The following is a 25,388-nucleotide window of genomic DNA, read 5'->3' on the forward strand; positions in this document are numbered from 1 at the left end:
AAAAAAAAAAAAAAAAAAAGGAAAAGTAGACCCCTGGAACAGAATGGGGCCCCTTGAAACTGATTTATGCATAAAGGAGTCTTGACACATGACAGAGGTAGAATTACCGATGAAGTGGGGAAAGGCGTTAATAAATCATGCTGGGAAAACTGGCCCTCTATAGGAAAAAAATTAAATTTCATATCCATTTCATACCATAAACAAACATCTATTCCACATAACATGAATAATAAAAGTAAAACCTTTTATGACTTTTTTGGAGACAAGAGTCTCGTTCTATTGCCCAGGCTATGGTGCAGTGGTGCAAATACAGCTCACTACAGCTTCAATCTCCCCAGGCTCAAATGACCCTCCCACTTGAGCCTCCCAAGTATAATGGCTGGAACCACAGATGCACGCCACCACACCCAGCTAATAATTGTATTTTTTTGTAGAGATGGGGTTTTGCCATGTTGTCCAGGCTTGTCTTGAACTCCTGGACTCAAGTCCCTCAGAGTGTTAGGCTTACAGGCATGAGCCACCTCCCCTGGCTGAAAGTAAAATTTTTAAAGGCCTAGAAGAAAATATATTAAAATATCTTTACAATCTTGGTGGGGGAGATAATCTTTTATTTTATTTTTTGAGATGGAGTCTTGCTGTGTCCTCCAGGCTGGAGTGCATTGGCATGATCTCAGCTCACTGCAACCTCCGTCTCCTGGGTTCAAGTGATTCTCCTACCTCAGCCTCCCCAGTAACTTCCCCAAAATATATCTGATTACAGGCACGTGCCACCATGCCTGGCTAATTTTCGTATTTTCAGTAGAGATGGGGTTTCACCATGTTGTCCAGGCTGGTCTCAAACTCCTGAACTCGTGATCTGCCCTCCTCCACCTCCCAAAGTGCTAGGATTACAGGTGTGAGCCACTGTGCCTGGCAACCATTTAAGACTCAGGAACACGAACAATACAGTAAAAGATTGCCACCTTTGTTAAAGGAAGTTTTCTGAAATGGTAAAACCATGACTCTCACTTAGATATAAAATGAACACATGTATTTACCTCATTATGAGGAGGGAACCAGACAGATATTACGATCATTTAAAGAAGAAAGCAAAGAACCACATACTTATATGGAATAAAGAAATGTTGACGCCAGGTGCAGTGGCTCACTCCTATAATCCCAGAACACTGGGAGGTCAAGGCGGGCAGATCACTTGAGGTCAGGAGTTTGAGACCAGCCTGGCCAACATGGTGAAACCCCGTCTCTACTAAAAATACAAAAATTAGGTTGGGTGCAGTGGCTCACACCTGTAATCCCAGCACTTTGGGAGACCAAGGCAGTTCGAGACCAGCCTGCCCCAACATGGTGAAACTCTGTCTCTACTAAAAATACAAAAGATTTGCATAGTATGGTGGCAGGCGCTTGTGAGCCCAGCTACTTGGGAAGCTGAGGCAGGAGAATTGCTTGAACCCGGGAGAGGTAGAGGTTGCAGCGAGCCGAATCACCCCATTGCACTCCAGCCTGGGTGACAAGAGCAAAACTCTGTCTCTCTCTCTCTCTCTGTCTTTCTATATATATATTTTTTGTAGTCCTGGCTACTTAGGAGGCTGAGGTGAGAGGATCTACCTGAGCCTGGGAGGTTGAGGCTGCAGTGAGCTGTGTTTGCACCACTGCACTGTAGCCTGAGTGACAGAGCAAGATCCTGTCTGAAAAAGAAATGTTAGGCCAGGCACAGTGGCTCACACCTGTAATCTCAGCATTTTGGGAGGCTGAGGTGGGCTGATCACAAGGTCAGGAGATTGAGACCGTCCTGGCCAACTTGGTGAAACCCCGTCACGCCTGTAATCCCAGCACTTTGGGAGGTCGAGGCGGGCAGATCACTTGAGGCCAGGAATTCGAGACCAGCCTGGCTAACATGGTGAAACTCTGTCTGTACTAAACCTGTAAAAATAAGCTGGGCATTATGGGAGGCGCCTGTGATCTCAGCTACTCAGGAGATTGAGGTGGGAAGATTGCTTGAACCTAGGAGGCAGAGGTTGTAGTGAGCTGAGATTTCACCACTGCACTCCAACCTGGGCAACAGAGCCAAACCCTGTCTCAAAAGTAAAAAAAAGAAACACCAGTAAAAACCAGTAAAATAATTATTTACTCATTTATTCCAGTTCAGTTGCAAGGGTTGCTAGAGCCTGTCCCGGCAGCTCAGGGATCAAAGCGGGAACGAGTCCCGGTGGACAGGACACTCCATCGCAGGGCTGCTCACACACACCCACGTTCACTCACACTGGGACCAAGTACTCTCCATTTCACCTACTATGCACATCTTTGGGAAACCAGGACACCTGGAGAAACCCACACGGACATGGGGAGAATGTGCATACTCCACACAGACAGGGGCTAAGTTGAGAATCAAGTTTTTTTCATCAACATTATAAAGAAAACGGTGTTAAATGAAATGATGTTATCGGAGGAACTGCTGTACTCTGTATGAGAGTATAATGGTGGATACACGCCCTTATACATTTATCAAGACCCATAGAATATACAACATCAAGAATAAACCCAGGCTGGGCGCAGTGGCTCACACCTATAATCCTAGCACTTTGGGAGGCCGACGTGGGCCAATCACTTGAGGTCAGGAGTTCGAGACCAGCCTGGCCAACAGGATGACACCGCATCTGTGCTAAAACTACCAAAAAAATTAGCCGGGTGAGGTGACATATGCCTATGATCCCAGCTACTCTGGAGGCTGAGGCAAGAGAATCGCTTGAGCCTGGGAGGTGGAGGTTGCAGTGAAGCGAGATCATGCCACTACTGCACTCCAACCTGGGTAACAGAGTGAGACCCTGTCTTCATAAAAAAATAAAAAATAATAGAGAGTAAACCCCAATATAAACTATGGACTTTGGGTGATACTGATGCATCAATGTAGGTTCATTGTAACAAGCGCACTGCTCTGGTGGGAGTGTTGACCCAGGTCAGGGAGGCTGTGGGGGCCAGGGAGTATATAGGATGTCTGCGTATTTTCCACTCAGTTTTGCTAAGGAACTAAAACTGTTCTAAAATATAAAGTTTGTTAATTAAGAAAAAAAGTACTGAACACTTTAAAAAGACAATTAGATTGATACATGAGAAAAACACTGCACTAAAAGGTCCATTAAATTATCAGCTGGGGCAGGGAGCGGTGACTCACGCCTATAATGCCAGTACTTTGGGAGGCCGGCTGTTTTCTATAAACTGTCATATCATTACCCAACGGAGGTCAGGAGTTTGAGACCAGCCTGGCCAACATGGTGAAACCCCTGTCTCTACTAAAAATACAAAAATTAGCTGGGCATGGTGGCGCATGCCTGTAGTCCCAGCTACTTGGGAGGTTGAGTCAGGAGAGTCGCTTGAACCTGGGAGGCAGAGGTTGCAGTGGGCCAAGATCCCACCACTGCACTCCAGCCTGGTGACAGTTAGACCCTGTCTCAAAAAAAAATTGTTACCTAGAATGATAATCTGAAATACTAAGAAATTAATGACTTATGCGTATTTTTGAAGTTGTACGAATTATAAAATTATTTTCTCCTTTGCAAGATGACCAACAGGGAGCAAAAACTAAAATATAAACCGGGCCAGGTGCAGGGGCTCATGCCTGTAATCCCAGCACTTTGGGAGGCCGAGGCAGGGTTGCAGAGAGCCGAGATCACACGGCTGCACTCCAGACTAGGGGACAGAGAGACTCCTTCTCCAAAAAAAAAAGAAAGAAAGAAAAGAAAAGAGAAAAACGCACCACCTGCTCCTGCAGTTGCCTCCTCCTCCCTCTATCCCTCATCTTCTTCTGCTGACTTCTTTATCTCCCACCCGACCTCCTCTGTCTCCTCAAGTCTATCAGTATTTGTATGAATACTCTGAGTTTTTTGGAAGAGAGAAACTGTAATGTTGCCAACAAAAATAAATAATTTCTCTGTTTTTCTTTAAGAAGGTGGACTGGGCAATATCACCATCGAAAATAACCCTGGCTTCTTTATAACATCCTTTATCACACTTAAACCAACAGCTTCAATTTTTATGGCCTCAAAGTTCATAGCCTCAGGTTACGTGTGGAGTGGGTTAGCCAGTTGGCTATTTTATTTCAGTTACCTATATATATATTTATTTTAGAGACTGGGTCTCGCTATGTTGCCCAGGCTGGGTTTGAACTTCTGGGCTCCAATGATCCTCCTGCTACTGCCTCCCACGTGGCTAGAACCACAGATGCATGCCACCATATCTAGCTTAGTTGGCTGCTGTAAACAATCATTTAATCATTTAAACTTCTAACAGCAGCTGTTTTCTATAAACTGTCCTATCATTACCCAAATGCCAGGGGTTTGGTCGAGGCCCTGCTTTTTTCTGACAGCCAATCAATTGCTCACGAGTATTGTGAGGGAAGAAGGCTTTAATCACATGCTGCAGCCAAGGAGAATGGGAGATAAAGTCTCAAATCCATCCCCCCGACCAACTAAAATGAGGGGGTCTATATAATGGGGGAAGGTGGGAAAACAGGAATTAGGGAGGGGTAAGGAAGCAATCATGATGGATGACGGGTCTGGCGTCTCCTTGTTTAGATGGGGTCATCTGAAGAGTTTCAGAGCTTTCTGCTTCAGGATCACCTGAGGGTCAGTTTCCTAAGGAGGGAAGGTGGATGAGACAAATATAAGTTTCAGGTTTTAAGATCCAGGGAGGGTCAATTTTTAGATTTATTCAAAAAGCTGTGGACCAGGTGCGGTGGTTCATGCCTGTGATCCCAGCACTTTGGGAAGCTGAGGCGGGCGGATCACCTGAGGTCAGGAGTTTGAGACCAGCCTGACCAAAATGGAGAAAACTGTCTCTACTAAAAATGCAAAATTAGCTGGGTGTGGTGGCACATGCCTGTAATCCCAGCTACTTGGGAGACTGAGGCAGGAGAATCACTTGAACCCAGGAAGCAGAGGTTGCAGTGAGCTGAGTTCATGCCATTGCACTCCAGCCTGGGCAAAAAGAGAGAAACTCTGTCTCAAAAAAAAAAAGAAAGAAAAAATCCTGAAGCTATTAGTTCTATGGGACAACAATTAGGCAGGTTTCAATATCAAACATCCTCATGTGTTCATTGGATTCTCTCACTATTGTCATTTTATTGTTTTTTACCAAGTAATCTAAGGAAATGTAAATGATATATATACATATATATATATATATATATTTTTTTTTTTTTTTTTTGAGATGGAGTTTTGCTTTTGTTGCCCAGGCTGGAGTTCAGTGGCACAATCTAGGCTCACTGCAACCTCTACCTCCTGGGTTCAAGCGATTCTCCTGCCTCAGCCTCCTGAGTAGCTGGAATTGTGGACGCTCGTCACCATGACAGGCTAATTTTTTGTATTTTCAGTAAAGACGGGGTTTCACCATGTTGGCCAGGCTGGTCTTGAACTCCTGACCTCAGGTGATCCACCAGCTTTGGCCTCCCAAAGTGCTGGAATTGCAGGCATGAGGCATGGTGCCTGGCCTAATGGATGACTTTCAATGCAATGCCTCACATATAACAACTCAGTAAGTACCAGATGAATAGGTAAACGATGAATGACAAAACAAAAATTTGAGCTGAAAAATTTCTTTTTTGTGTTCATTCATTCATTCATTATTCACCATTATTATTCATTATTCATCATTGTTCATTGGAACATGTGAGAAGAACAAAATAAACAACAATGACAACAGGGAATAAACCCAGAAGCAGCAAGAGGCTTGGGAATTGTGTACTGACACCAATTTGGTTTCCACTGATACATTTGGGTAAAAGTGAGTCCACTTTGGTTTGCTATGTGGAAGATGAACAGAATTCGTTGCTCACTCACTCTCCTCTGGAGTTGAGAAAAAATAACCATCCCAATTCTCCCTCTCTGTGGAAAAAGACTGAATCACTTGGCGGAGCTTAGCTCAGCTTTTTTAGTGAAGTTAGGGCTTGCTTAGGGACATGGGACTTCCTCTACAAAAGGACATTTTTTTAAATGAAGGAAAACACTGAGGCTCTTCTAAGCTCCAGCTGGCCCCCAGCCTGGCTCTCTGCAGCCCCTGCCCTTCACCCTGTCCGACTTTGCCTCTGCAGGAACTTTCTTCAACCTTCAAAACCATGAAACATTTTGCCCTGCCTCAGAGTAAAATCGAACACCGGTGAGAACCTCTTGAAGTGAGTTTCCACAGACTCTCAGATGGAAGCCTGGGAGTGTCACAGTGACCCTAAGGAGACTTCAGCTTCCTAGAAGATGAGGACACTTTGATTTCCTAATGTGATTTTTGTCTCAGTGGAGCACACTTTGACTCTCACTTCCTGTTTTAATTCTGTTTGGAAATAAGAAAATCTGCTGAGATTTAGTTTAAAAGAGCTTCTTGAGGAGGATTTCTCTGCCACTAGAAAAGGGAATAACAACCCAGAACCGTGGGTCACGCCTGTAATCCCAACACTTTGGGAGACTGAGGCGGGTGGATCATCTGAGGTCCAGAGTTTGAGACCAGCCTGACTAACATGGAGAAATCTCATCTCTACTAAAAATACAAAATTATCTGGACGTGGTGGTGGGTGCCTGTAATTCCAGCTACTCAGGAGGCTGAGGCAGGAGAATCACTTGAACCTGTGGGGCGGAGGTTGTGGTGAGCCGAGATTGCGCCACTGCACTTCAGCCTGGGCAAGAAGAGCGAAACTCCATCTCAAAAAAAAAGAAGGAAAGGAAAAGGGAATAACACAATTGCAGTCAGCGTGCACTGACCGCCAGGAGCTGCCAGTTAGCATGGGGACCTTGCTTTGTTGAGATGGGTCACATCCTACTGGAGAGAGCTGTGAATGAGGTCTTAAGGGGTGAGCCAAGGTTCCCTGGGTGACGTGGATTGGAAAACAAGGCAGATAGAGCTGCTCCAGGAAAAGTGAAGAGAACAGGGAGGGAGCTGAGGGATGTGGGGTGCATGGGGAGTGGTGGAATAGCAAAGGCTTCATTGGGAGTCAGGCTGTGAGGGGCCTTGTGCCAGGGACTTCACTCCAGAGGCCAGAGGGACTGGTGAAAGGTTTTTAGCCTGAGTCAGTTTGGTTTCAAAAGATCACTGTGTGAAAGAAGGAAGTGCTTCTTTCTTAGCCACTCCTGGGCGGCTGCTGATAACTCAGGGAAACCATGCTAAGCGCAGGAGCTGAGATGGTGCCTTTAGTGACAGTAGGAGGGGTTAGAGAAGCAGAGGGGATGGAACCTAGACCTCAGCCATTGCCCACCCTGCCTCCTGGTCCAGTGACCTTTCTCCCACCCCAGAGCACCACCAGCTCTTCCCCGAGAGCCCTCCTTGGCAGAGCAGAGTACACAGTCCCTGCGGAACTGGATGCCCAGCTAGAAATGGAATATGGCATGCCAGGAAGCTCTTTGAAGTAGCGTATTTTGTCTGAAAAAATGCATGCAAACATTTGCATTCTGTTTCAGAAGATTAGTGGCCAGGAAGCTGGGCTGTATTTTTATCCTGTGACCCTGGTGCCTTCTGCATCCCTCACTGACTCATATGCCAGGCTGGGAAGTGTCCCTGCTCGTGGGCAGCCAGTTTGTGGATATCACCTCCACACACCGTAAGAACAAGGACACCAGGCTCAATTTTTGGAGTAGGAAGCATATTTGCACAAAGCATGGCTTTCTGTGTCCTAGAAACACTGCCTTCCCCTTTCTTGAGTGGAAGGATTTACTGAATTGGATTTATGATATTTAAATGAATTTTATTGCCACTCCCTTCAAATTCCTTTTTCTTCCCCCACTCTGATATATACTCAGTTAGTTAGCTTTACAGATCAAGAGTTAGCTAGTGGCAGGCAGAGAATGCCAGAGTCTCTCAAGGGAGGCCTATGCTGAATGTCGCTGCAGAGTATTTTGTGCTTTATATCTGACTTTTCTAAAATTGGCAGTAATAGTGAGCACTAACTGGGTACTTGCTGGGTGCTGGATATTAGGATACTTTTTTTTTTTTTTTTTTTTTTGGAAATTTTCTTATTTTTTTTTTTTTTTTTTTTTTTTTTTTTTGAGACAATGTCTCATACTCTAGCCTGGGCTGTAGTGTAATGAATGGTGCAATCTCGGCTCACTGCAACCTCTGCCTCCTGGGTTCATGTGATTCTCCTGCCTCAGCTTCCCAAGTAGCTGGGATCACAGGCACACACCACCACACCCAGCTAATTTTTTGTATTTTTAGTAGAGATGGGGTTTCACTATGTTAGCCAGGCTGGTCTCAACTCCTGACCTCATGATCTGCCCGCCTCAGCTTCCCAAAGTGCTGGGATTATAGGTGTGAGCCACTGTGCCCAGCTGGGTACATTATTTCATTTCTCTTTTACAGCAAGACTGGGGTAGATGTTATTATTATTCCCATTTTGTAGATGAGGAAACTGGGATTTGGAGATAATTTAAATTTCTCAGAGTCCCACAGCCAGGAAATGGTACAGCCAGGATATGATTTCAGGTGATCGAATTTCAACACAAGAGTTTTTAGCTTTGACACTATAGGAATGAAATGGAATCTCTGGTGAACGACTAGAACATAACACTTAAGATCCTTTGCAACCCCAACATTTGAGGATTTTGTGAAATCTTGAAGAAACAGATTCAGATGAAACTTGATGAAGGATTGTGGAATATCACTATACAATTCTACTTTTGGCCAGACACCGTGGCTCACACCTGTAATCTCAGCAATTTAGAGGGCCGAGGTGGAAAGATTGCTTGAGACCAGAAGTTTGAGACGCAGCCTGGGCAACAAACTGAAACCCCATCTCTAAAAAAATTGAAAAAAAGTAACCAGGTGTGGTGGTGTCACCTATGGTCCTAGCTACTTGGGGGACCGAGGTAGGAGGATTGCGTGAGCCCAAGAGGTTGAGGCTGCAGTGATCCTGCCTCTGTACTCCAGGCTGGGCCCCAGAGTGAGACCCTGTCTCAACCTTTTTCTCCATTCTATCATCCTGAGACAAGAGTACTGGTAAGAATTAGAATTGTGTTTTACTAATTTTCACTGGGTACATGTATAGAAGTTGCAAAGAAAACTTGACTTCATTTCTTATTTTTGTAAGACTCTGTCTCTAACACGTATGCATGCCAGGAGCTCCCCAGCCTGGGGCTGCAGCCCAGAACTGCCCCCATCTTGTGGGTGGGATGCGCAGAGAAGTTGGCTCCTCCAGGCTGTACATGTCACCTGCTTCACCAGCCTCGAGTTTGTCTGGAAGGCTCGCTGCCCACGCAGAATCCCTACCTAACACTACCTGGCTATATATTTGTTACTTTGTTGTTTGCAAAGCCGTTGCCCCAGGTTTTGAACCTGGAAACCATCATTCTCAGCAAACTGACAGAAGAGCAGAAGATCAAACACCGCATGTTCTCACTCATAGGCGGGCGTTGAACAATGAGAACACATGGACACAGGGAGGGGAGCACTACACACTGGGGTCAGTTGGGGGGAAATAGGGGAGGGACGGTGGGGGTGGGGAGTTGGGGAGAGATAGCAAGGGGAGAGATGTCAGATGTAGGTGATGGGGAGGAAGGCAGCAAATCACTGCCACGTGTGTACCTATGCAACAATCTTGTATGTTCTTCACATGTACCCCAAAACCTAAAATGCAATAAAATAAATTAAAAAAAAAATGCAACAGCTAGTCAGGTGTGTTAGAGTTTGCCTGTAGTCCCAGCTATGGAGGCCGAGGCAGGGGCATCACTTGAGCCTAGGAGTTTGATTCTATAGTGTGCTACAACCATGACCACCTGTGAATAGCCACCTCACTCCAGCCTGTGCAGCAGAGAGAAATGCAACAGTCACTTGAAATCCTATCATTTATCATGAATTGTATATTCTTTCTCGTGTGTTTTAGTGGAAATCACTGTTGTCCCTGTCATGCTGCTGAAACTCCACTTCATACATATAGTACATACATACATACGTACAGAATAGCAGTCAGATTCCCAGAGCATTTTATAGTTTTTAAACTGATCTCATCTACATAACTTCCTCATTTGGTCCCTGGTGATCATCAAGATGAGTATTAGCAGTCCCATTTTACAGATGGGGAAACAAAAACTAGAGGAGTTCATTGAGCCATACGGGAGCACTTGGAAATCTTTCTACGCGCAAGTGCCTTTTGTCTACAATGTCTCATTTCTCTCCTTCTCCACCATCCTCTGTGAACCCAGATTTCTCAATGACATCTGTTGACTTTCATGAAAGCAGTCTTCCCTGAAATTAGGTTCTGGATTGTGGTCACCTTGTGTCAGTTCAGAGCAGAGTTCTGGAAGGTTCAGTGGAGGGCTTGTTTTTTCAGTGTTCCTTTGTGTGATGACTGCCTTTGGGTGTCCTGAGCTTCAGGGTCACTCTGCAGCTGCGACGCCGCACTGCCTGGCTCACAGGGCACTCCCAGTCTTGTTTTGACTGTACGTCGATGTCTCCTGAACTGTGCTGTGGTGGTTTTGGGATGCAGAGTTCCACAGAAGGCGTATCAGGCTGTAAATACTCCACCCCCATCCCATCACAAAAAACAGTCCAAGGAAAACACCGAATGCTAACTGAAACTAAGACAACAGCACAAATATTTATGGGGGCAGAAATTAAAACAGCACTAGCAAAAACAAAGAACACATTTCAGATTGGTATTAATTAAACAAAAAGAAACACTATGGTATCTAATGTAAACATTTTGTTATCAGATCTGATACCTTCAAATGATCGTTACAACTAGGGGGATAAGATAATATCAATCATTTATTAAACAATAATAATAACTTTAGCCATTTGCCTTCATACTCGTCCATGCTGCCATGGAAAAGGCCTGGGATGGGAGTCAGAATAAATGCCAGAAGTAGCTGTGTCATTCTGAGCCTGTCACCTAACATTGCCCAGTGTGGCCTTCAGTTTCCTTAACTGAGAAGAAAAGAGATGAGAGGAGACAAGAAAACAAAAAGAAAGGATAGGAAAAAGAGGCAGCCTGCAAATATTTCGTCCAGAGGGGCTGAACTACATGATCTCTGATGTACGGGTTTCTGTTGGTTCAGAGTGTGGACTCAAGCCAGGATGCCCAGGTTCAAATCCCAGCTCCCTCATCTACTGGCTGTGTGTCCTTAGCATATTCCTTTGCTTCTCTGTGCCTCCATTTTCTTATTTGGGAAACCCAACCTCACTGAGTTGTGAGCATTAAATTAGTAAATATATAAATATATATATGAACTTCTAATAGTTCTTACCACATAGTAAGTACTTGGTAAGTGTTAGGTTTTAGGTTTTTTTTTTTTTTTTTTTTTTTGAGACAGAGTTTTGCTCTGTTGCCCAGGCTGGAATGCAGTGGTAAGATCTCAGCTCTTTGCAACCTTCACTTCCTGGGTTCAGGTGATCCTCCCACCTCAGCCCCAGCCCCACCCCTGCTCAGTAGCTGGGACTAAAGGCATGTACCACCACACCCGGCTCAGTTTTCCGTTTTTGTAGAGGTGAGGTTTCGCCATGTTGCCCAGGCTGGTCTCAAACACCTGAGCTCAAGCCATCCTCCTGCCTCTGCCTCCCAAAGTGCTGGGATTACAGGAGATCTTAGTATTATTATTAGCTAATCTTATTTAGAGGATAAAATAATGTACACTGGAGGAAAGAAAAAGTGTAGAGGGTCGGGGGCGATGGCTCACACCTGTAATCACAGCATTTTGGGAAGCTGAGGCAGGCGGATCACCTGAGGTTGGGAGTTCGAGACCAGCCTGACCAACATGGAGAAACTTTGTCTCTACTAAAAACACAAAAATTAGCTGGGAGTGGTGGCACATTCCTGTAGTCCCAGCTACTCAGGAGACTGAGGCAGGAGAATTGCTTGAACCCAGGAGGCAGAGGTTGTGGTGAGCTGAGATGGTATCATTGCACTCCAGCCTGGGCAACAAGAGTGAAACTCCATTTCAAAAAGAAAAAAAAAAAGGAAAGAAAAGGTGTAGAGGATTTCTCTAAGGATTCTGTGTTTTTGCCCAGAGAATAAATAGCAGAAAGGAAGGAAACCAATATTTATTAAGTACCTATTTTACATATGTGTGTGTATAGTATTTTTTTTTTTTGAGACAAGATTCTGTCTCAAAAAAATCCTGTCTCAGCTTCAGTCTGTTGCCCAGGCTGAAGTACAGTGGTCTGATCCTAGTTTACTGCAGGATCGAACACCTGGGCTCAAATGATCCTCCTGCCTTGGCCTCCCCAAAGTACCTATCATATTTGAAGCTACCATATTCCCATTGGCTAGATGAGAGGTGGCACAAATGAGGGCTGAAAAAATATTTGCTCCAGGAATGAATCCTGTGAAATAAGTATTTTTCTTGCCTTTTCAGGAGAGGAGTCTGAAGATCAGAAAGGCTAAGTAACTTGCTTGAGGTCACACAGATAGCAGTGGTTGAGCTGGGACTTGAACCCCAGTCTTCATGGGCTCTGAAGCCCATGCTCCTTCCCTTATAACATGATACTTCCCAGGAGTTGTTGGCCTGGAAGGGCGTATGCGTATGTCCTGCCCAGACTGAGATGGGGCTTTGGCTTGGTGAGGGTTGCTTCAGCAGAGCCCAGCCAGGGAGTAGTGAGTAGTGACTTCACCACATGCTGCCTTCATCTTAGCCGCTGTCCTTCCCTCCCTTCCAGCTGCTGCTGCCATCCAACTACCCCCTCTCCCTTCAGCAAACACGGCCAGTGTCAGGCCAGGCTGGGTTTCATATGAGGTTATGTTTCATATGCAAAGTAATGGGCAGATAGCCGATCCTCCGCTGGTAAAAAGTGGGTATTCAATATGTTTGCTTTCCCTTTCTAGCCAAGAAGACACATCGTTGCTCCTCCCTCTGTGCTCCTGTCCCGTCGCTTTTGCTCCTTTAACCTCTATAGCAGTGATGCCTGCTTTAGGCCAAAATACCCAGGTGGCTTGGACATGCATGTTGAAGGCACTTTTTTTTGCTAGTCACTGTATTAACTGTTAAGATACATAGGTAGGCCGGGCGTGGTGGCTCACACTTGTAATCCCAACGGTTTGAAAGGCCGAGGTGGGCAGAGCACCTGAGGTTGGGAGTTCGAGACCAGCCTGGCCAATATGGTGAAACCCTGTCTCTACTAAAAATACAAAATTAGCTGGGCATGGTGACGTGTACCTGTAATCCCAGCTACTCAGGAGGCTGAGGCAGGAGAATCACTTAGACCCAGGGGGTGGAGGTTGCAGTGAGCTGAGATCGCACCGCTGCACTCCAGTCTGGGAGACACAGCAAGATTCCATCTCAAAAAAAAAAAAAAAAAAGCTCACTCTGGCAGTACATACGTTTCAAGAATGTTGTGGTATGGGGATAGATTTATGGAGGAGACAACTGAAGTGCAATGGTTGAGGTGGCATCATCAGGATTTGGTGGCTGGTGGGATGTGGAAACTCAGGGAGGGGAGGCATCAGGGGTAACACCTTGAGGAGACTGAGCTGTGGGAACCATTGAATGGAGGCAGGAAAACGGAGTGTCGCCATTGCTGACTGTAGGTTCTAGGGCTCCCATGCAACAGAATTTGACACAAGGCCAAGCAAGTTCCCCAGACAAGACTTTATTCCGGGTTTATGCTTGAACACAAGGGACACAGCACTGGAGGGAGAGTTCTTCAGCTGGCTCCCTAGGCTATGCCTGGTGTTTCTAGGAAGGGTGACATGCGACTACATGAGGAATGTGAGTGTCATGACGTGCGGAGGGTGGAGCACAGGGCGCACAGGCCCAGTGAGAAAGCAGGCTAGTCCCTGCGTCAGAGGATCAAAAAGTGGCAGAAAAGTCCCTTCCTGGGTGGAGATTTTAGTAGTATGATGAGGAAAGATGCCGTCTCAAAAAAAGAAAAGAAAAGAAAGACAATTGGGAATTAGTTGAATAATGTGGGGAGTTGCTGAGCTGGGAGATGAGGCTTTTCCCAGCAAGGCCTGACAGGCCCAAAGTAGGCAGGTGGCTCAGAAGGAAAAGGCAAACGGGGAAGATGCATCATTACTGTGCCCACTGCCGGGGCCAGCAGCACAGGCCTTTCAGTCTAGGGCATGCCACAGTTTGTCACCTTCACACTCCCCACCAACCCCTGCTCCCAGCTGCAAAGGCTGAGATGCACAACCTCTGCGCCGCAGGCAGGGTAGGGTCTCAGGCAGAGAGCACGGAGGGCAGGCAGAGGCTGTCCCCCTATATAAAGGGAGGACAGCTCTTAGGGTACTAAGTATAGCAGATGCTCAGCTGAGGACTCTGCGGGAAAGCACCTCATTCATTCATTCATTTGTTCGTTCATTCATTGAATGGCTGCTGCAAGCTGGCGTGGAGCTATATATGAGGGAAACGGAGGTAAAAGAGCCAGTGCCTGTCCTCCGGAGACTCACAGACTAGATGCTGTGGAAAAACTAAAATAAAATCTCGGAACCCCAAACTGACTATGCCAAAGGGAAGCTTTAAGCATTAAACTTGGGGTCAAAGTCATGCAAAAACTGCCTTCCTTTTGTTTGCAAACAGCTAGCTGTAATTTTTCTTTCTTTCTTTTTTTTTTTTTTTGAGATGGAGTCTTGCTCTGTTGCCCAGGCTGGAGTGCAGTGGTGCGGACTCAGCTCACTACAACCTCCGCCTCCTGGGTTCAAGCAATTCTCCTGCTTCAGCCTCCCAAGTAGTTGGGATTACAGGTGCCCACCACCATGCCCAGCTAATTTTTGTATTTTTAGTAGAGATGGGGTTTCATCATGTTGGCCAGGCTGGTCTTGAACTCCTGACCTCAGGTGATCCACCCACCTCAGCCTCCCAAAGTCCTGGGATTATAGGCATGAGCCACCGTGCCTGGCTGCTAGCTATCATTTCACATGCTTACTTTATCTTATGTAAAATGTAGAGCTACTGAGAAAGAGAGGAATGCATAATTGACATTTACCCCCAGCTCTTCACATGTAAAATGTAGATTCACGGAGAGCTACACAGAGCCTCACATGAATGTGACCACTTGCCTCATTGCCTACCCTCTTTTTTACCCCTCTTCTCCTTTTAAACTCTCTTTTCCCCCTCTCCTCCTTTCCCTCCTGCTTGCTGTTTCCCCTTTAAATAATGAAGTCCTCAAAACCCTCTTTGGAAAAAGCGTGGGGCACAGATTCTTCTGAGACCTGTGTTTCTTTTTCCCGGGCATGTTATTTTCCTTGGCAAAATAAACCTCAAACTTGATTGAGATTTGCCTGTCACTATTTGGGTTATGCTGTGAAGGAAGAGAAGAACGGCAAAGTATGTTAGACATGGTAAACGCCATGGTTAAAGGAAGACAGGGCGTGGGATCGGGGCGCACCCTGGGTTCTCCTGCCCACTGCAGACAAAACTAGTTCACTGAGACCCCTGCAATAAAGAAAGAGTTAGTTGACATGAGACCAGCCACACTACGTGTGCTATTCAACTCAATCTTCCCTGAAGATTTAGAAGCCAAGGTTTTTCCAGGCTAGTTTGCTGGGCCAGGGAATCTCCACCAGTGGGTGGAGCCACTGGTCCTGAAAAGACTTTTCAAAATTTTAAGTTTTAGAAGAGTGACGTTATCTGCAGGAGTAACTGGGGAAGTTGCAAATTTTGTGACCGGTAGAATAATGGCTGGCAATTGTTTATGTCTACACGTTAGCAGGCTTCAGGGTCCTCTCCTCCTACTAACCTGGTGGCCTTCCATTAGCTTTACAAAGGTGGTTCAGTGTGGGGGAAAGGCTGTTCTCATCTAACTATAAACTAAATGTCTCCCAAAGTTAGTTGGGTGCAAGCCCAGGGATGATTAAGGGCAGTGTGGAGGTTAAAGGCAAGATGGGGGTTGGTTAGAGCCGATCTCTTTCACTGTCACGATTTTCTCACTGTTGTAATTTTTGCAAAGGCGGTTTCAAGGGTAGGCTTCCTGGGGAAGTGGTACCTGACTTGGATCTGGAGAGATTTATAGAAGTTGGCCAAAGCATAGGACCTGAGGTTTCCAACAGAGGAAATAGCCTGTTTAAAAGTGTGTGGGAGGCTGGGCGCAGTGGCTCATGCCCGTAATCCCAGCACTTTGGGAGGCTGAGGTAGGTGGACTGCTTGAGTCCAGGAGTTCCAGACCAGCCTGGGCAACATGGTAAGACTCAATCTTGACTAAAAAAAAAAAAAATTTTTAGCCAGGTGTGGTGGTGCACACCTGTGGTCCCAGCATATTGGGAGGTGAGGCAGGCCAATTGCTTGAGTTCAGGCATGGCAAAACTCCATCTCTACAAAAAATAAAAAAAGTAGCAAGGCGTGGTGGTATGCACCCATAGTTCCAGCTACTCAGGAGGCTGAGGTGGGAGGGTACCTTGAGCCCAGGAAGCAGAGGTTGCAGTGAGCCAAGGTCGCACCACTGTACTCCAACCTGGGCGACAGAGCGAGACCTTGTCTCAAAAAAAAAAAAAAAAAAAAAAAAAAAAAAAAAAAAAAAAAAAAAAAAAAAAAAAAAAAAAAAAAAAAAAAAAAAAACCACTGTTAAATTTAGTCTGAAGCTGTTTCCTTGTAAGTCTAGCTTAAAACTTTCTCCATGCCTAGTGAGCTGTAACCTGACTGGATGAGTAAACAGGTTGTAATATACTCTTGTATCAACCATGGAGTTTCAGCCAGTCACAGGCATCCAGCTGTTCAAATGAGGCAAACTCCAAGCTGTAACCAATCCAGCTCTTTCTACACCTCGTTTCCATTTCCTGTCTATCACTTTCCTTTTCCTGTTCATAAATCCTCTCCCACCATGCAGCAACATCAGAGTCTCTCTGAACCTATTCTGATCTGGGGGATTACACAACTCACCAGCTGTTCATTGCTCAAATAAACTCTGCTATATTGCATTTATCTGAAGTTTTTTTCTTTTCTTTTCTTTTCTTTCTTTGAGATGGTGTCTCGCTCTGTTGCCCAGCCTGGAATGCTGTGGAGCTATCTTGGCTCACTGCAACCTCAGCCTCCCGGGTTTAAGCAATTCTCCTGCCTCAGCTTCCCAAGTAGCACCCACCACCATGCCAGCTAATTTTTGTATTTTTAGTAGAGATGGGGTTTTGTCATGTTGGCCAGGCTGATCTCGAACTCCTGACCTCAGGTGATCCACCTGCCTCATCCTCCCAAAGTGCTGGGATTATAGGTATGAGCCACTGTGCCCGGCATATTTGTTAGGAAAAGAGATAAAGCAATTTCCCAGGTATAATATTAGCAGAGCCAAGAATATTGTTGAGTTTGAAAATGCCTCCAAATCCAACTAGGTGAGTTTTGGACAAATTTCAGACTCAATTTAAAACCTTTTACTCTTTCGGTAAAGATCAAATCCAATGTTTGAAGGGTTTTTGCTATTTTTAGAATGCATCAGCTATCTCCCATCCCAATTTTGGGAACTAAAATAAATGTTTAGAGCTTTTTGTGAACTTCCTGTTTCTAAGGAAGAACCTAAGAAAGTCTCATGTGAAGTGTTCCAGAAGCTCTTGGGACATCAAAGAATTCCAAAGAAACAAGGGAATTAGTTCATTGCGGAGGAATCTAAAAGACACCAGATAATTTTATTTAATAAACACACAGAAAACTCTTTCTCAAAGACAATTCAAGGGATTTAATCAATTCGGGGTTCAATGACCCCAAAGTCATGTCTATGTCAAATGTGAAAAGAAGCTGTGGGAAGACTGGATGCTTACGGAAAGATGAGAAATTCTCGTGTGAACATGGACAGTTTGGCCTGATAGTCTCGCTGCTATTTTTAATTAATTTTAACAGTTGGGAGATGGGGAAAAGAGGCTATTTTCAAAGGAGAAGAAGATAGAAAGGGAATGATGTCTGTGATTTGACTTTTGTGTCCCAGGCTAGCTTTCCCAGGTGACAGCAAGCAGCTCCAGGTTGCTTTTGTTCAAAGAATAGTCATGTTTCAAGTTAAAGCAAGCCCCATTTAGGCTTTCAAAGAGTCACTAACAGGAAGGGTTGCCTGGCATCAAAGTGGCTCATTCCTGAACCATTATTCCCTGAAAAGTTGCTTCCCAAACCCAGATGCTTAGGGTTCCGGGGTGTCCCTCCTTCTTCTTGTAGTAGCAGGTTCTCTCAGAAAACATCAGTCATTATTTACATTTTAGTGTGAATGAGTTAAAGGCATTGGAAATTTACATTTAGCCAAATGTAACTGTGCAGTAACAAGTGTTGTTCTTGAGCTCTGGTTCTGGGGAGCAGATTGGAAGAATGTTTCTGGGCAGAAGTCTCCTACGGGATATTGAACATTCACTTTTATACAGGCTACTAATTCTGCCCAAGACGACGGTCCATCTAGGAAGTGTAAACATTGTTGGCTTTGGAACTGTGGAAGAGAGACTCTTGGAATGAAGGGCAGACACCAGAACACTTTACAATATTTTATGATTGTGAAAGATTTGTTTAGTTCCATCTCTTAGGTGAAAAAGTCATTAATACCAGAAGTGGGAGGTGGGTTATTAGTGATTCATTTTTTTCTTTTTCTTTTTCTTTTTTTTGAGACGAAGTCTTGCTCTTGTGGCCCATGCTGGAGGGCAATGGTTGGTGCAATCTCAGCTCACTGCAAACTCTGCCTCCTGGGTTCCAGCCATTCTCCTGCCTCAGCCTCCTGAGTAGCTGGGATTACAGGCACCTGCCACCATGCCTGGCTAAATTTTTTTGTATTTTTAGTAGAGATGGGGTTTCACCATGTTGGCCAGACTGGTCTCGAACTCCTGACCTCATGATCTGCCTGCCTTGGCCTCCCAAAGCGCTGGGATTACAGGCGTGAACCACTGCACCTGGCCGAGATTCATTTTTTTCTATTACGCTTTGCCGTATTTTCTGCAATGAGCTGTATTTCTTTAAAAATCAGTTAAAAATCTAAAGAATGTAAAATATTTTTTAAAACTCGTGTTTTTGCCTACAAATTACTTTCACTGGTACATCCACATTTCCATCCAATTTATCATTGCAACTCTTCTGAAACTGCTGCTTACAATAATTGAAATGGGAAAATCACAAAAATTACAAGAATGACTCTGGCTAATTTATTCAGGCTAATCAATGTTCTCTGTCCACACAACCGTAGAGAGCTCGAAGGATTAGATGTTCCAATCACACTAGGGTGCAGAGGGATCGTTGTGCTTGGTTAGATTGAAAGAGACAGTTGGAATTGTCCTTGGAACTGTGCTGTTCCTGTGTGGAGATACAGTCTTGGAAATAGTTGCCTTTTTGTGCCACTCCACACATCCTTCAGCTAAAACACCACAAATACTATCCTGACTGTGTGCAATCTTATCTTTTTCATTTAATTGTGGAGGGATAGGGAAAAGGAGAATTTGTCCTCCTAGGACCATGCTAGTGGTGAATGGTTGAATGGATGGGGACCCCGGGATTTTGTATCCAGCTAAACTTCAAGAAGACATGGATAAGAAAGAAAAGGATTATTTAAAATATATTTTGGCTGGGCTCAATGACTCATGGCTGTAATCTCAGCACTTTGGGAGGCTGAGGTGAGGGCATCACTTGAGGACGGGAGTTCGAGACCAGCCTGACCAACATGGAGAAACTCTGTCTCTACTGAAAATATAAAATTAGCTGGGTGTAGTGGTGCATACCTGTAATCCCAGCCACTCTGGAGGCTGAGGCAGGAGAATTGCTTGAAGCCAGGAGGTGGAGGTTGTGGTGAGTTGAGATTGCACCATTTCATTCCAGCCTGGGCAACAAGGGTGAAACCCCATCTCAAAAAAAAAAAAAAAAATATATATATATATATATATATATATATACACACACACACACATTTTTTGAATATATATACATTTTTGAATGTTTATATATACTTTTTAAAACATATGTATTAAATGAATATATGTACTCAAAAATATAGTTAAACATCCTTTCCCTTCTTATCCACGCCTCATCGAAGTCTGTGTTCATGCAGCATCCTGGGGTTTCTATTCCTTCATCAATATGTACACATTTAGATGAATGAATAGAAAGGCTATCTCAGTGTCTTTCAGATCACATATATGAGCAGTTTTGCAAGTTTTCTACTATCTTCAGTACCCATATTTTCTATTTTTGTTACTATAAACATACACCTCTTATGTCAGTATTGGTGTCTAGAAGAGGGTAGAAATATTTTGCTATCAAAGAAACTTGGTAGGCCTGGCTTTACTTTTGTGAGCTATATCATAATGGGTCCAGTTACTAAACCAGAGCCACTTAGCCTGCTCTTTCATCTGGGTGCAGTGACTCCTGCCAGTCCTTTCCTGCCCCTGCTGTTTTGGATTACATGAGGGCAGAGGAGGGGTGTTTCATAAGACACAGGGCATGCAGTTGTCTCGGAGTCATTGGCTCAGAGTGATTCTCTTTTTGTAGATATTTACACTTTATGGGAAAGCTCTTATTATGTCAATGGCTGGCGTTTCAAGTCTTCATCAAGATGCCGTTTTTGGGAGGGAAGTTTCCTGTCCTTTCTTGGGCAGCTAGAATCCTTGCCAGTGCGTTCCCCACCCCATACCTGCTTTGTCTCTCTACAGGCTGTCTGAGACATGCCACCTGTCTTTGGTGGAATGCATGTTTGTTTCCATTTATAGGTCCTTGAAAGTAAAGCATGTATGATGGAAACTGTTGGAGTTTGCACAAAGACTGGCACATGTCTCTGTTTGGTTCTGGGTTTTGCATATTTGAAGTCTCGCATATTGCAATAAATACACCACTTTGATAAGCTGCCTGGGTCACTCAAGGGCTAGAACAGATGATCTCTTGTAATCAAGATGGTTTAAGCGAGTCCAGCCATCTGTTTCAGCTTGGCACTATCAGGGTAGCTATGTTGGCCGTGTCACCAAATTCCAAACCCTTAGCTTTGCAAGGTCAGCTACTCAGTATCATCATATTCCAGAGCATATCAGGCTTTGGGGGTCTGAGTCTCAATAATCAAACTCACAAGAGGCTGAGGGATAAATGTATCTCATAGTGTCCTTGTGAGGATTAAATGAGTAAGTGGATGTAAAACTTAGCTCTGGCCAGGCACATATAGTAAGTGTCTTGTAAATGTTGACTTTTATTTATGCTGTGACCTATCAAACATGGTAGATGCAGCACAGGATAAACACCAACAAATATTTACTCTTGGTGGCTTCCTCCCCTAGGTTCTAGAATCCATACACAGCACCATCTTTGTATCAGCCAGTCAGTCACAATGTGATAAATAGGTCACTTCAAAAAAACATTTTCCAGTCCTAAGGACAAAACTGGCCCACATTCTTGTGGCGGCTCTCTGGGATCATTTTTTTTTAGTGACGGGGTCTTGCTATGTTGCCCAGGCTGGAGTGCAGTAGCTATTCACAGGTGAGATCCCACTACTGATCAGCACGGGAGTTTTGACCTGCTCCATTTCTGACCTGGGCCGGTTCACCCCTCCTTAGGCAACCTGGTGGTCCCCCACTCCCGGGAGGTCACCATATTGATGCTGAACTTACTGCGGACACCCGATCGGCATAGCACACTGCAGCCCAGAACTCCTGGATTCAAGAGATCCTCCCACCTCAGCCTCCCTCAACCTCAGTTCTCCTACCTCAGACTCCTGAGTAGCTGGGACTACAGGCAAGCGCCACCGCGCCCAGCCTCTCTGGGCTCTTGATCAGCTCAAGAGGCCCTCTTGTTTCCTGATTTTATTTGGCAGAGAGGCTGGACCATGTTAACAACTACTGTATGTTCAAAGTGCTTAGCTTCTGCAGATGGCTGGTCCTAGCCATTTTATGTTGATTTCTTGTTAATATCAACTGTCATTGATATTGACCATAGATGCGAGTTTCTCCATGAGCTACATCAGCCAGCTGCCAAGGCACAATGCCTATCAATGAACGCTCACCGCCTGGACTGCAGGAAGAGGCATGGTGCTGGGCTTGTCATGTGGGTCCAAAGAATTCGGTGGAATTTGCTCTAGTGCTAATACTTAGCACAAAGCTATGCCTGTGGCCTGGAGGAATGCTCCACTCCCAATTTTTGTTGTGCATTGAATGGCAACACCCCCTCCCATCCCTGCCTGTTGAGATAACTAACCAAACTCTTGGGAGACAGAGAACAGAGCCCTAATAAGCTGAGATATTAGGTTGGTTACATTTCAGCAAGAATAGGGACTGAGGAAAAGGTCTGGAGCACAAAATGATCAGTCTTCAAGGAGTAGAGGGAGTCTATCCTCCTCTCCTGGGCTGCATGGCAGTCTCATCTAGTGGTCTGCAGCAACATGATAGAGGGATGGGCCATTACTCTCCAATATGATCTCAAGAGTCATGCAAGACATATCAGTTGGTTTGGATTCTAACTTAAGGAAAGCACAGGCCAGGACTGGTGGCTCACACCTGGAATCCCAGAACTTTGGGAGGCCAAGGCGGGTGGATCACAAGGTCAAGAGATCGAGACCATCCTGGCTAACATGGTGAAACCCCATCTCTACTAAAAATATAAAAGGTAGCGGGTCATTGTGGCACGTGCCCATAGTCCCAGCTACTCAGGAGGCTGAGGTAGGAGAACTACTTGAACCTGGGAGGCAGAGGTTGCAGTGAGCTGAGATCACGCCACTGTACTCCAGCCTGGCAACAGAGCGAGACTCTGTCTCAAAAAAAAAGGAAAAATCTTTTCAGATTTGAGCCAGAAAGTCAATCAACTGTACAAACAGGTAAGTCTTCTCTCAGTCTCAATATAATCAATGTATCTGAGGAGGGGGTTGGGAGGGGTGTAAGAAATCACCAAAGGTGCTCTATTTTTCCTTGTCATAAGATCCACAGAGGCTAACTGGGTGCTTGTCCCAGGGAGCAAGGTCAAATCATCAGTCGGAATGTGCCAGAGCAGGCCAGGGCACTTCTGTAATCCCAGAACTTTGGGAGGCTGAGACAGGTGGATCACCTGAGGTCAGGAGTTTGAAACCAGCCTGGCCAACATGGCGAAACCCCATCTCTACTAAAATTACAAAAATTAGCCAGGTGTGGTCGTGTGTGTCTGTAATCCCAGCTACTCAGGAGACTGAGGCAGGAGAATCGCTTGAATCTTGTAGGCAGAAGTTACAGCAAGACGAGATCGCACTACTGCACTCCAGCCTGGGTAACAAAGAAAGACTTGGTCTCAAACAAAACAAAACAGAACAAAACACACACGCACACACACACACACACACACACATATAAAAATTAGCCAGGTGTGATATCATGCACCTGTAGTCCTACCTATTCAGGAGGCTGAGGTGGGATGGTCCCTTGAGCCTGGGAGGCAGAGGTTTCAGTGAACTGAGTCAGGCCACTGCACTCCAGTCTGGATGACAGAGGAACACACTGTCTCAAATGTGCCAGAGCAGCTGCTCCTGCCTCCTATAGCTGTAAGACACTCAGGGCATCTGTGGCCACTCTCACTTTTCCTAGTCCAAGGGGACCCTCTCTGCATCTTCTCTCCAGCATCTGAGTTGTGTCGCTGGAGCCAAGGCTAGTCTGCTCCTCTGCTTGGCCCTATACTGGCTGTGGAATAACATTATTCTCTGGCTGTGTACATGGGAGTTCCTGCTGGCCGCAGCAATAGGAGTGCCCCGCCAGCAAGGACAACGAAGAAGGGCAAGGCTGCTTTTGGAAAGCAGGTAGGGTTGCCTGGCAGGGTTCTAAGCACCAAGAACCCTGTGACCCACATTGTCACACTTCCATTTCCTCCCTAAGGTAGTGTAAAAAGGGAGTTCTTCGAAGTGCAGCCCTTGCCATCTTCATCCATAGGCAAGTCTCCTCTGCATTTATTAAATAGCGATGTGGCAGTTTTTAAGCTGTTGGCTCTCAGCAGAATCCCCCCACTCTATCCTCCACCCTGATGCCGAGACAGGGGTCTGTACCCTCTATTTCTCTGTCACCAGCAGAAGCCCTGGTGGCTTTGCCTATAAAGGATGCTAGAGGGACACTGATGGGCTGAAGCGGGGAAGGATTTGCCTTTTCCCATGTTTCTTGCTCTTGCTGTCACTGTCACCACAGCAACACTAATTCACCTTGGCAGCAACCAGAAGCAGATTCCAGTAGACAGAAGTTCCGGTTTCCAGTTTCTCCCACACTGGCCAACCTCAGAGGCACCAGCCCCAGTCCAGCGCCTCCTTCAGCTCCAGATCCTAATAACCCAGCCTCCTCCTCTGTACCCAGGGCGGGTAGCCGCCTCTTGCAGTTACTCTCCTTTCTGCATGTTCTCGCCTCACCTTTTCAGCACTCCAGAACCTGTTTCCCTGATTGCTGTTGCATATGTATTTTATACGTATATTGTATATCTCTGTTAAAATTACATAAAACAGCATGGCTTCTCTCTTTTTTTGAGACAGAGTTTCATTCTTGTCGCCCACGCCTGAGTGCAATGGCACAATCTCCCTCACCGCAACCTCCACCTCCTGGGTTCAAATGATTCTCCTGCCTCAGCCTCCCGAGTAGCTGGGATTACAGGCGCCCACCACTATGCCCGGCTAATTTTTGTATTTTTAGTAGAGATGGGGTCTCACCATGTTGGCCAGGCTGGTCTCGAACTCCTAACTTCAGATGATCTACCCGCCTTGGCCTCCCAAAGTGCTGGGATTACAGGCGTGAGCCACCACACCTGGCCACTTCTTTTTTCTTGACAGCACTCTGCCTGACACAGGTGGCTCTTTTAAAATCCAACCCACTGACCTTCATGCAGGACAGACCTGGGTTAGGCTCTGTGCTAGATGCTGTGGTTACTAAATAAAACGTGGTCTCCACCTTTGAGGAGATCTGTGCGGAGTTAGAGTAACAAACATCTGTATGGAACTCTAGTTTGCAAATCTCTCTTTTACATAAAGGTTCACTTGATTCTTACATCGACATTATAATATATTATTTCTACTTACAGATTAGGGAATTGCAACCAAGAGATGCCAAGTAACTTTTGCAAAGTCACACAACGAGTAAAAAGAGAAGTGCCTGACCTTGATGCCTCACCTTCCCGACTCCGAAAGCAATCAGTAGTTAGGTTAATTGGAATCTGATGACTTTATAATTTCTCACTTTGAATTATTCTTTACTGTTTAAAGTGAAAGACACTTTGAGGTACTTGTGAAAGTAAGGGAGAAGGGAAAAGAAGATAATTTGCAAGTGATCAAAAGATAATCCCAATAGTGAAGACTGTCTTCCTTTTCATTTTTCAGCTTGTGATCTTGGGCACCTCAGGTCCAGGCCTCAAAGGACCAGAGCATCTGCACCCTACTCTCTCACTGCCCATGTCTCCCACTGGATTAGGAGCTGGGGGTGATGGGTGGGTATTTAAAACTCTGCTCTCATAATCTCACAGGGGGCAGGAAGGAGGGGGGTGCTTCGGACAAGGAGTGAGCACTGACTAGACATCTTCTCCTCCCTCTCCTCCCTCTCCTCCCTCTCCTCCCTCTCCTCCCTCTCCTCCCTCTCCTCCCTC

General features: G+C 45.5%; 1 long non-coding RNA gene across 1 annotated transcript in view; it reads left to right on the top strand.

The window, feature by feature from the left end:
- The window catches only part of LOC119467022, a 90,311-nt gene that overhangs the window by 63,872 nt on the left and 1,051 nt on the right, over nucleotides 1-25,388 (top strand). Inside the window, exons 2-3 of the long non-coding RNA XR_005195538.1 lie at nucleotides 23,399-23,574; nucleotides 25,126-25,232. This is a non-coding gene — a long non-coding RNA (uncharacterized LOC119467022). The remainder of the gene's footprint in view (nucleotides 1-23,398; nucleotides 23,575-25,125; nucleotides 25,233-25,388) is intronic.

The sequence above is a fragment of the Cebus imitator genome, unplaced genomic scaffold (assembly GCF_001604975.1).
Source record: "Cebus imitator isolate Cc_AM_T3 unplaced genomic scaffold, Cebus_imitator-1.0 Scaffold12, whole genome shotgun sequence".
In the NCBI taxonomy this organism is placed as follows: domain Eukaryota; kingdom Metazoa; phylum Chordata; class Mammalia; order Primates; family Cebidae; genus Cebus; species Cebus imitator.